The sequence below is a fragment of the Carassius auratus genome, unplaced genomic scaffold, assembly GCF_003368295.1.
Source record: "Carassius auratus strain Wakin unplaced genomic scaffold, ASM336829v1 scaf_tig00024844, whole genome shotgun sequence".
Taxonomy (NCBI): Eukaryota; Metazoa; Chordata; class Actinopteri; order Cypriniformes; family Cyprinidae; genus Carassius; species Carassius auratus.
Window position 1 is genome coordinate 17,164 of NW_020525375.1, and position 12,143 is coordinate 29,306.

The 12,143-nt window shown below is 42.1% G+C and overlaps 1 pseudogene; it reads right to left on the bottom strand.

Moving 5' to 3' along the window:
- Nucleotides 1–224: 224 nt before the first annotated feature.
- On the bottom strand, nucleotides 225–11,689 carry LOC113078242 (zinc finger protein 271-like; annotated as a pseudogene).
- Nucleotides 11,690–12,143: the final 454 nt, after the last annotated feature.

Sequence of the window (12,143 nt, forward strand, 5' to 3'; positions counted from 1 at the left end):
TCAATGATTGTCCTCTGGACAACTGTCAGATCAACAGTCTTCACCATGATTGTGTAACCTTGTGACCAAACTGAGAGACCATTTTGAAGACTCAGGAAACCGTTGCAGGTGTTTTGAGTTGATTAGCTGATTGACATGTCACCATATTCTAATTTGTTGAGATTGTGAATTGGTGGGTTTTTGATAAATGTGAGCCAAAATCATCACAATTAAAAAGAACCAAAGACTTAGACTACTTCAGTCTGTGTGCATTGAATTGATTTAATACACAAGTTTCACAATTTGAGTTGAATTATTGAAATAAATTAACTTAACATTACCATTCTAATTTATTGAGATGCATCTGTATTTTATTGCTTGATTCATTATTGTGTAACATTTAGTGAGGACACAGCATCAGACCTGTAAGTGCTGTGATAGTTTTTTTGTGTAGATTAGAAGATTGATTGAAACAATTTTCACATGCAGTGCAGCGATACGGTTTTACTCCGTGTGGATACTCTCATGGTTTTTCTGATGTCCTGACTGCCTAAATCTCTTGTCACAGTGTGGACCCTTGTATGGTTTCTCTCCATTGTTGATCCTTTCATCTGTTTTCAGGGATCCTGAATCACTGAATCTCTTGTCACAGTGTGATCACTTGTATGGTTTCTCTCCAGTGTGGATCCTCTCATGTTTTTTCAGGGATCCTGACACAATGAATCTCTTGTCACAGTGTGAACACTTGTATGGTTTCTCTCCAGTGTGGATCCTCTCATGTTTTTTCAGGGATCCTGATTCACTGAATCTCTTGTCACAGTGTGAACACTTGTATGGTTTCTCTCCAGTGTGGATCCTCTCATGTTTTTTCAGGGATCCTGACACAATGAATCTCTTGTCACAGTGTGAACACTTGTATGGTTTCTCTCCAGTGTGGATCCTCTCATGTTTTTTCAGGGATCCTGAATCAATGAATCTCTTGTCACAGTGTGAACACTTGTATGGTTTCTCTCCAGTGTGGATCCTCTCATGTTTTTTCAGATTTCCTGAATCACTGAATTTCTTGTCACAGAGTGAACACTTGTAACGTTTCTCTCCAGTGTGAATCCTCTCATGTGTTTTCAGATTTGATGACTGACTGAATCTCTTGTCACATTGTGAACACTTGTAAGGCTTTTCTCCATTGTGTGTCCTCTCATGCAGTTTTAAAACACTCTGCTGTCATAAAAGTCTTTTCACACTCAAAGCACATGTACTCTCTCACACCAGTATGAATTTTCTGATGTTTTTTCAAATTTTGTAGACATGAAAAACTCTTTCCACACAAATAACATGAATGTGGCTTTTCCTTTGTATGAATTTTCATATGTGTTGTCAGGTTTGAAGCCCAAATAAACTTTTTGCCGCATTGATCACATGTGTATGGTTTCTCTCCAGTGTGAATCCTCTCATGTGTTTTCAGGACTCCTGAACGACGGAATCTCTTGCCACAGTGTGAACACTTGTATGGTTTCTCTCCAGTGTGGATCCTCACATGTGTTTTCAGACGTCCTGCATCACTATATCTCTTGCCACAGAGTGAACAATTATAAGGTTTCTCTCCAGTGTGGACCCTTTTATGTGTTTTCAGAGTTGATGAATTACTGAATCTCTTGTCACAGAGTGAACAATTATAAGGTTTCTCTCCAGTGTGGACCCTTTTATGTGTTTTCAGAGTTGATGAATCACTGAATCTCTTATCACAGTGTGAACACTTGTACAGTTTTTCTCCAGTGTGAAGCCTCTCGTGTTTTTTCAGATTTGCTGACTGACTAAATCTCTTGTCACATTGTGAACACTTATAAGGCTTTTCTCCAGTGTGAATCCACTGGTGCAGTTTTAAACTGTTTGCTGAAATGAAAGTCTTTTCACACTCAAAGCACATGTACTCTCTCACACCAGTATGTATTTTCTGATGCACTTTCAAAGTTGAAAAACGTGAAAAACTCTTTCCACACAAATGACATGAATGTGGCTTTTCCTTTGTATGAACTCTCATGTGTTCCTTCAGGTATGAAGCCCACAAAAATGTTTTGCTGCATTGATCACATGAGTACAGTTTCTCTCTTGTGTGGATGTTTATGTGTTTCTTAAGTGTTGCTGATCGTGTGAAACTCTTCCCGCACTGATCACAAGTGAAAGGTTTCCCTCCAGTATGAATTATCATGTGAACAACAAGACTATATTTCCATGTGAAAATCTTTCCACACTGAGTGCAGGTGAAAGATTTCTTGGCTCTTCTTTTCTTTAAATCTTTCCGTTTAATTCGAGAGCAACTCAAGGGTTTTTCTCCAGTTTTTACACAGTTTTTCTCCTCAACTTCACTCAGTTCTTCATTCTCCTTGTTTTCTTCCATCAATTCTAAAATAAAGTAAAAATTGTTTATTTTTAGTAACTCATAAAAATGTGGACATATAAATGAACCCTGATATAACAATGAAGTAGATAATTATTATACAACATTTTGGTCATTTTCTTGCATTTTTATAACTTGAAACTTTTCATGAATGAGGTACACTGATCTTCAAATTACTATTTTGAAAAAATATAAGAGGCACAAATCTCATGTTTCTATAAGTAGAACTATTAAACAAAAGAAAAAAAGTGACGTGAAATACAGCCAAGTATGGTGACCCATATTCAGAATTCGTGCTCTGCATTTAACCCATCCAAAGTGAACACACACAGCAGTGAACATACACACACCCGGAGCAGTGGGCAACAATTTATGCTTCGGCGCCCGGGGAGCAGTTGGGTTTCAGTGCCTTGCTCAAGAGCACCTCAGTCGTGGTACTGCCGGCCCGAGATTCGAACCCACAACCTTAGGGTTAGGAGTCAAACTCTCTAACCACTAGGCCACGACTTCCCCAACAACACTCTACATTGTGAGTAGATCACTTGCATATGTGACTAAATCTTCACTCTGGGCGACTAAATGTTGTCTAATATTAGCCAATGGCCAATAAATTCTCAGATTTTACTCGCCAGTGTTTCAGTTGCAGCCTAAGTGAAAGTTTAGCACAGATAGATTTTCACTAACCGAACACTATGACGGAGCGCTTCAGAGTTTCACAATTGAAAAATTGTTTTCAAAAGCAATGGGCCCAAGATAGATCCTTGGGGAACACCAGTTGATGTACCTAAATCATTGGATTTGTGATTTTGTACTCGAACACACTGAGATCTATTTTTTAGATATGACTCTATCCAGTTAATTGTATGTAATGACAAAAAAAAAGATATCTTAGACATAAGGATTCTATGATTAACGGTCTCAAAGGCTTTCTTTGAATGCAATGAAAATGAATTACTACTCAAGTAACTGCTAATCTGTTTTGCAACTAAGTTCTCCATAACCTTAGAAACAGTGGGTAAAATACTAATTGGCCTATAATTATCAATAGAAAGGGGATCTCCAATTTTGAATATTGGAACAACAATCGCCGACTTCCAAACACTTAAGAATTTTCCCTGAGAAATTGAACGTTTATTAACTTTAGTAATAAGATTAAGTAGAGTCGAACTAGACTCTTTGAGCATAACAACATCCATACCAGATTTATCTTTTGCTCTAGATGATTAAAGAGATCTAATAGTTCTCATAACTTCAGATTCACTGATAGGCCTTATTCCAAAAACAGGCACCACTGTTTTAACTGGACCGACATTAGTAAACACAGGCGGAAAACAACGAGTAATGATTTCTACAGAAATAACAAAACTTTACTTTAAGTTCTAGAAATGTCATATCTTCATTTTGTTGTCCTGTACATTTTTTTAACTGTTTTCAAATGATTCAAGGAATTCCTCTTGCTCTTTCAATCATAGTTAGAAAAAAAATCTGCTTTAACTTTTCCTAAATTCTTTACCAACTTAAATAACACTCATACTCTTTTTGCCACTGTTGAGAGACTTACAAACCCCCCCAAGTCAGATTCCCAGTGATATGCTCTCAGACAGCAAATGCAATGAGTTTGCTTCCTTCTTTTCTGAGAAGATCATAAATATCAGGAAGGTGATTAGCACATCCTCAAGTAATGCAGAGGTCAGACAGATTCGGCTAAAATATCAAAAAGATACTATGTCTATTTTTGAAACAATTGATAGCAAAATTCTGGAAGACATAGTGCAGCAACTAAAATCGTCAACCTGTTGTCTTGACACACTTCCCACATCTTTTTTCAAAAGTGTGCTTGACTGCTTAAAAGCAGATCTCTTAGAAGTGGTGAATGCCTCACTTCTTTCTGGGACATTTCCAAACTCCCTTAAAACTGCAGTTGTTAAGCCCCTCCTGAAAAAGAGCAATCTTTATAACTCAATTTTGAGCAATTTTAGATCAATATCTAATCCTCCTTTTATAGGCAAAATTATAGAAAAGGTAGTTTTTAATCAGCTGAACAGATACTTAAACTCAAATGGATACCTGGACAATTTTGAATCTGGTTTCCGACCACATCACAGCACAGAGACAGCACTCATTAAGATAATAAATGATATTCGCTTAAATTGTGACTCTGGCAAAATACGCTGGTATTGCTAGATCTCAGTGCTGCGTTTGATACTGTCGATCATAACATACTACTAGAGAGACTGGAAAACTGGGTTGGGCTTTCTGGGGTGGTACTTAAATGGTTCAGGTCATACTTAGAAGGGAGAGGCTATTTTGTGAGTATAGGAGAGCATAAGTCTAAGTGGACGTCCATGACATGCGGAGTCCCACAAGGCTCAATTCTTGCACCGCTCTTGTTTAGCCTGTATATGCTTCCACTAAGTCAAATAATGAGAAAGGCAATTTGGTTCTATCACAGCTATGCTGATGATACCCAGATTTACCTAGCCTTATCTCCAAATGACTACAGCCCCATTGACTCCCTCTGCCAATGCATTGATGAAATTAATAGTTGGATGTGCCAGAACTATCTTCAGTTAAATAAGGAAAAAACTGAAGTCATTGCATTTGGAAACAAAGATGAAGTGTTCAAGGTTAATGCATACCTTGACTCTAGGGGTCAAACAACTAAAAATCAAGACAGGAAACGTGGTGTGATTCTGGAGACAGACCTTAGTTTCAGTAGTCATGTCAAAGCAGTAACTAAATCAGCATACTATCATTTAAAAACATTGCAAGAATTAGATGTTTTGTTTCCAGTCAAGACTTGGAGAAACTTGTTCATGCCTTTATCACCAGCAGGGTGGACTATTGTAATGGGCTCCTCACTGGCCTTCCCAAAAAGACCATTAGACAGCTGCAGCTCATCCAGAACGCTGCTGCCAGGATTCTGACTAGAACCAGAAAATCTGAGCATATCACACCAGTCCTCAGGTCCTTACACTGGCTTCCAGTTACATTTAGGATTGATTTTAAAGTACTTTTACTCGTATATAAGTCACTAAATGACCTAGGACCGAAATATATTGCAGATACTGTCATGATTCTGCCCTCGTGTCCTTGATTTTTCCTTGTCTTGAGGCAGGATCATGACAGACCCGTGTTTTGTGTACAAGCACATGGCCTTGCCTTTGGGCCATGTGCTTGTGTTGTCTCGTTCCCTTGCCCCGCCCCCCTTGTTAACCTAGTCGTGTCTTGATTGTCCTATCTGTAACACCTGTCGTGTCTTGATTAGTACCCCTATTTAGATCTCCTAGTGTGCTCTGTCTTGCGTCGGTTCATTGTACCTGTGATTGTTCCACTCTGTGATTGTTCCTTAAGAAGTGTTTGTATTACCGTGAGTGTTTGTTTATAGTTAGTATTTAGAGTCCTTGTTTATCTTGTTAGTCCAGTCCTGTTTTAGTTATTTAGTCTTTACCTTGCTCCGTGTTTTCCCCCTCGTGGGTTTTGTTTTCCCCTTTTTGTAATAAACCCTTTGTTTGAGAATCCCTGTCTGCACCTGAGTTCCTCCCTTGCCAAGATCCTGACAGAATGAACCGACCACGAAGGAACTCAGCAGGCAGGAGGTCCTCCGAGCTCCAACACCTGTTGGAGTTCCGGAGGCAGTGCTGGACGTCATCCCCCACCGACAGGAAGGGGGTCACCCTCCCATACTCGCCCGAGGGGGAGTGGATCCTCCGTAATTATGCCCGGCTGTGGGAAAGCATCTCCCAGGAGGAGCCACAGAGGTCCCCTCCACCTACCCAGCTGCCAACGATCCCTGAGGGTCGTGTCCTGGCCGTGGCAACCCTGGGGGGTCAGGCAAGCCCCTCCCAGAGTCCTGAGGTGCCCTCCTCAGCCAGCAGTCTCCCCATGAAACGAGGGAGACGGTTTTCATGGGAGTCAACTTCTGAGTCTTCGGCGTCCGAGACTGCCCTGCCCAAGACCAAACTCCCCCAACCCGCCTCTGACCCAGCTGTGGCCTCTGCACCGCGCCCAAGGAGGAAGAGGAGGAAGAGGGGGCCTGCCGGTCCTGTGACCCTGTCTCCTCCCGTGCCAGCAGCGGAGAGCGCTGGCGTGCCCGTGCCAGCAGCGGAGAGCGCTGGCGTGCCCGTGCCAGCAGCGGAGAGCGCTGGCGTGCCCGACCCAGCAGCGGTGAGCGTGCCCGTGCCAGCAGCGGTGAGAGCTGGCGTGCCCGTGCCAGCAGCGGAGAGAGCTGGCGTGCCCGTGCCAGCAGCGGAGAGAGCTGGCGTGCCCGTGCCAGCAGCGGAGAGAGCTGGCGTGCCCGTGCCAGCAGCGGTGAGCGCTGGCGTGCCCGAGCCAGCAGCGGTGAGCGTGTCCGAGCCAGCAGCGGAGAGCGCTGGCGTGCCCGAGCCAGCAGCGGTGAGCGCTGGCGTGCCCGAGCCGGCAAAGAAGAGGGCAGTATGCAAGTCGGCAGTCGTGAGAGCGCAGGAGAGTGCCGCGGCCGACTCTGCAGCAAAGACTTTAGTACAGTGTGTCTCATCTCGTAAGCAGATGCCAATTGTCTTAGCGGCTAAAGCCTTTTCTGATTATTTGTCTAGTCTTGTCCGTATCCTAGAAGTCCCCGTCAGTCCTGTCTTGTCCCCTGACCCTGTCCCCAGAAGTCCCAAGTGTCCAGCCGTTGTCTCCCCGTGTCCAGCCGTTGATGTGGCCCCGTGTCCTGTTGATGTGGCCCCGTGTCCTGTTGATGTGGCCCCGTATCCTGTTGATGTGGCCCCGTGTCCCGTAGATGTCCCGTGTCCTGTTGTTCCCCCGTGTCCAGTAGATGTTGCCCCGTGTCCCGTAGATGTCCCGTGTCCAGTAGATGTTGTCGTCCCGTGTCCAGTAGATGTTGTCCCCCCGTGTCCAGCTGTCGTCTCCCCGCGTCCCGTAAGTCTTGCCCCGCGTCCCGTAAGTGTTGCCCCGCGTCCCTTGTCTGCTCCTATCATGTCCCCTGTCAGTTGTCCCGAGACCCCTCCCCGCCCCTCACCACCCAGACCTGCCCGTACCCCCCGTCGTCAGCCTTCGTCCTGTCCTCCTAAGATTCCTGCACCACCCACCCACCCTGGTCTGTCCCCCATGAACTTTGTGGTCCCGCCTCCTCCCCTTCCCTGTTTGTTTTTTTTTATTTGTCACCCTAACCCTGCCGTCGTGTATTCATGTCTGCCTTTGTTATTATTTGTCATGTCTTGTTGGTTTGTGTCGGTGTCCCAGTCCGTCATGTCAGTCATGTCTCGTGTTTGATGTTCCCTTGAGGAGCGTCTGGAAGCCGCTCCTTAAGGGAGGGGTTCTGTCATGATTCTGCCCTCGTGTCCTTGATTTTTCCTTGTCTTGAGGCAGGATCATGACAGACCCGTGTTTTGTGTACAAGCACATGGCCTTGCCTTTGGGCCATGTGCTTGTGTTGTCTCGTTCCCTTGCCCCGCCCCCCTTGTTAACCTAGTCGTGTCTTGATTGTCCTATCTGTAACACCTGTCGTGTCTTGATTAGTACCCCTATTTAGATCTCCTAGTGTGCTCTGTCTTGCGTCGGTTCATTGTACCTGTGATTGTTCCACTCTGTGATTGTTCCTTAAGAAGTGTTTGTATTACCGTGAGTGTTTGTTTATAGTTAGTATTTAGAGTCCTTGTTTATCTTGTTAGTCCAGTCCTGTTTTAGTTATTTAGTCTTTACCTTGCTCCGTGTTTTCCCCCTCGTGGGTTTTGTTTTCCCCTTTTTGTAATAAACCCTTTGTTTGAGAATCCCTGTCTGCACCTGAGTTCCTCCCTTGCCAAGATCCTGACAGATACAGTATGTTCCCTGAATATAAACCGAGCACTCAGATCACTAGGATCAAGTCAGTTAGAAATACCAAGGGTTCACACAAAACAAGGGGTGTCCGCCTTTAGTTACTATGCTGCCCGCCGGAATCAGCTTCCAGAAGAGATCAGATGCACTAGGGCTGCACGATATTGGGGAAAAAATGACATTGCGATATTTAATTTTTCTGAGATATATATTGCGATAATTTTTCTTACAAACAAAAATGGGGTGAGCACACTTACATTCTCATTTTAAATTATTTAAACATCGACATCATCGTGTCAATTGATTAATATGCACGAGGGAGAGAGAGCAAGACAGCGCTCGTGTTGTTTGAAGACGGCTCGCTCTCTCTCTGTCTCTCTCTCACGCGCTCTCTCTCTGTCTCTCTCTCTCACGCGCGCTCTCTCTGCCTCTCTCGCGCTCCCTCTTAAATTTTTGATGCCATTTCTGACAACATACTTATGTGAAGCAGGTGCATTGGTGGCACTCAAGACAAAATACCGGAATAAGCTTAACGTCGAGCCTGATCTCCGCTTGCAACTTTCTTCCCTTCAGCCCGACATACAGCGCTTAATAAATGCTAAACAACACCAACCTTCGCATTAGGTCAGTGACAAAGATTGTTGTTTATAGTTTCATGTCTAATTGTCTTGTAAACAAGTTGAGATTTTTTTTTGTGCATGTTATCCATTTAGCTAAATTTATTTCATGGTTGTTGGTTTAAATTTATTTACATTATTGCAGTTCCGTTTCCCTTTAATGTGTCTTTTTTTTTTTTTTTTTTTTTTTTTGCCTTCTCTCGATTTGCGCTTGTCACTCGAGTCTGACTCTAGTCTTGCTTTGTCCAGTGCTCCATTTCTCTGCCGGTTTTGACTGCTCGTTTCAACCCAGCTCTGCCTGTTCCCTCTGACATCTCTTCGGCTCGCTGACGTTCTACCCGCTGCCTTTGGGGGCTTGCTGATCCGTTATGTATATTTTCTGTTTATTCAATACATTACCAGTTTATTCAATAAAGACAATTAACAGCCTTGCTTCCGAGTACTTAGTTAACCCGACACAAAAGCGGGATCGTTTAAATTCTTTTGTAGTGGGCCGCGGAAACATATGTGTTTGGCTGTGTGGGCCATGAGTTAAAAAAGGTTGGGAACCACTGGTCTATGGGATGTTGTTGTGTTTGGTAAAACACAAGTTTTTGGATTTGTGCTGGTCAGATGAAATCATTATCTAACATATTCAACTAGGATTTTTCAATAAACTTTGCTCCTTTTTATCATCATCATTCTGTTTCCTGCTTCTGCGCTACTTTGGCTTTGCTCAGTCAACCTCTTGGTTGATAGAAGACAATTTTGGTACCAGACAAAACTTGATGTTAAGGTCCAATATGTAAATTTCTTCACCGCTAGGGGTTGCTAACCTCTTACAATAACAAAGGCGCAAATTTGATGACGAAAAATTTGCTAAGAATTATGGAGCTTGTCGTCAACTGTCACAGACAAATCTAATGATGTTTATGGATGAGTGAATACATAGATGTTTTTATCATGAATGTGATATGAAGCAGGTAGCGAGTGCTAAGAGACACATGTGACGCGAGTCCCGCGAATATAAAGGAATATTGACAATTATACCGAAATACACTGAAGTGTTGAATTACTACTCACAGGTCAGTTTATTAGACGAATGAAACTTGCAGCACTGTTTCACTTGATCCAACCGTTACACAATCAAACTAAACTAGTGTATTGTAAGTTATAATGTTATTCTACGTGTTACTTTGTCTGTATGAGACTAGAAGTAAGTTCAACATTAGAATAACATAAAGATCCTATTCTTACATTTTTTACATACATTTCTTACCTGTCTAATAAAGTACATGTAAGAGCAGCGTCAAGTGGAAGTTAGTCTCGGACGTAGAGCTCTCGACATCTGGAAAACACAGCGCTGATGTTGATTCACATTTAAGTTCTACTTTTTTTATCTAAAGTCTGCTTGCCATGGTCCATAATGTTTGAACGAAACAAGCGTGCAGATAGACATTTCAAACTACACAGTTGTCCTCATCTGTCGCCTTGGTTACAATCAGAGGGCTCTGGTTACTATACAGCAGAAACCAGGGAGAACGCGGAGATTACACCAGTGACAGGCGACAAGTGAAAAAAATTTCCGAGACAGACAATTATTTAAAATTAAAATTTCTCTGAAATTAAAAATCTTTGGAGACTTTTGGATATTTTAAGTACACAACTGCAGGAAATTTATAACACTGTTCAAGTGATTTGGGAATATTTTATTACAAAACACCTACATATTGGACCTTTAATGGGTTTTGGGTATAGACAACCCTGCTGACTATTTGATCAGATACCAGACAAAATTGACATTTTCTGAAAGGATTTTGCATTCGGGACCGGATCTTGATCATCTGCCATGGAGACTCGATCTAATATACATTTTATTTAAGAAAAAAAAAAAGTACCCAGTTCATAGGAAGTGTCCCTTATTATTTGATGCTTCAGCAACATTATTCAACAGTTCTAGAGATTTTTCAGGACACCCCAAGTCAACAGTCAGATAGTTTGTTTGGTGTGTTCCACTCGTCGGTGGCAGTTTGCCCGTGAGGGACATCGATGAGAGCAAGAGCTCTGATAGGATGTTCAGTTTAGCGAAAGAGTCAGTGCCAAGAATTAAAGCACCAGTGACGAAAACGCGCATACCTGTAGATGAAAGCGGTACAGACAAAAGGCTATTTAAATGTTGCATGATCTTTCCCAATCATTCTAATACGCAAGTGTTTTTATAACTGCATGAGCATCTTAAAATTATTAAAGTTATCAACGTTACTGATATTCAAAATGGTAAGCAAGCGCTGCTTTGTTCACATTTCGTATATCTGCCTTTATCTCATATATCTTTGTTTCGGCTTCTCCTTTTGAATGACAAATATATACTATTGATAGCTGCTGATATGAACAGCCCGTTCTTCTCAGGCATTGGCATAATGCACGTGTTAGTTTGCCGTCTGCCGTAGTCTGTGTGGTGTGTTTGAGCGCAGCTGTTTGGTCCGAAACACACCTTCTTTCGTCACTACTAGTTCTTTAAAGTCGGTGTGACTGTGTCCCAGCCTTTACAACAAACAAAATATAAAACTCATCAGCAGCATTATTTTTAAGGAATGAAAAATAAACCTGTTTTTTCTTGAGTATCTTCAATGTGTTTGATTCTGCAGGGCTCTGGATCTCCCATCTTCTCTCTGTCCTCTTTCATAAACTCACTCTTTGCAGGTTTCAGGAGCTTTACTGATGATTTGGTAGTTGTGGGAGGAGCTTCACTGATGATGTGGTAGTTGTGGGAGGAGCTTCAATGATGGAGTGATAGTTGTGGGAGGAGCTGATAGTTGTGAGAGGAGTTTCACTGATGATGTACTAGTTGTGGGAGGAGCTTCACTGATGATGTGTAAGTTGTGGGTGGAGCTTCATTGATGATGTGATAGTTGTGAGAGGGGATGAATTTCTGTGTGGAAAAACATGTCAAAATCAACAATAAATCAGAGGATTAAGTGTTGTCTCTTTGTAAATCATTATAATACTATAATGAACCACCGCCTTACAACACAACTCCATTATTTAGCTAAATTACCTATCTTTATACAGGTACTCAGATAAAAAAAAATGCAATGGAATTCACCAAAAGGTTATTTTACATTTTTTCACATTCCAAAATTGTGTAGCTCACATTCAGTGAGTGAGTTTGGCCACTAGCTTTTACTATAACACTGTAAAAATAATTCATGTGACTGTGAATGAATGATTGGACATATGCCGCATTAATTACATTGTTTGTTTGTTATTTATTATTATTACCAACAGCAATAAATTTAGGTAATGTATATATATTATAGTACCTATGTATGTATCTATTTACAAGCCTTACACTGTGTCTACACCGGACGCAA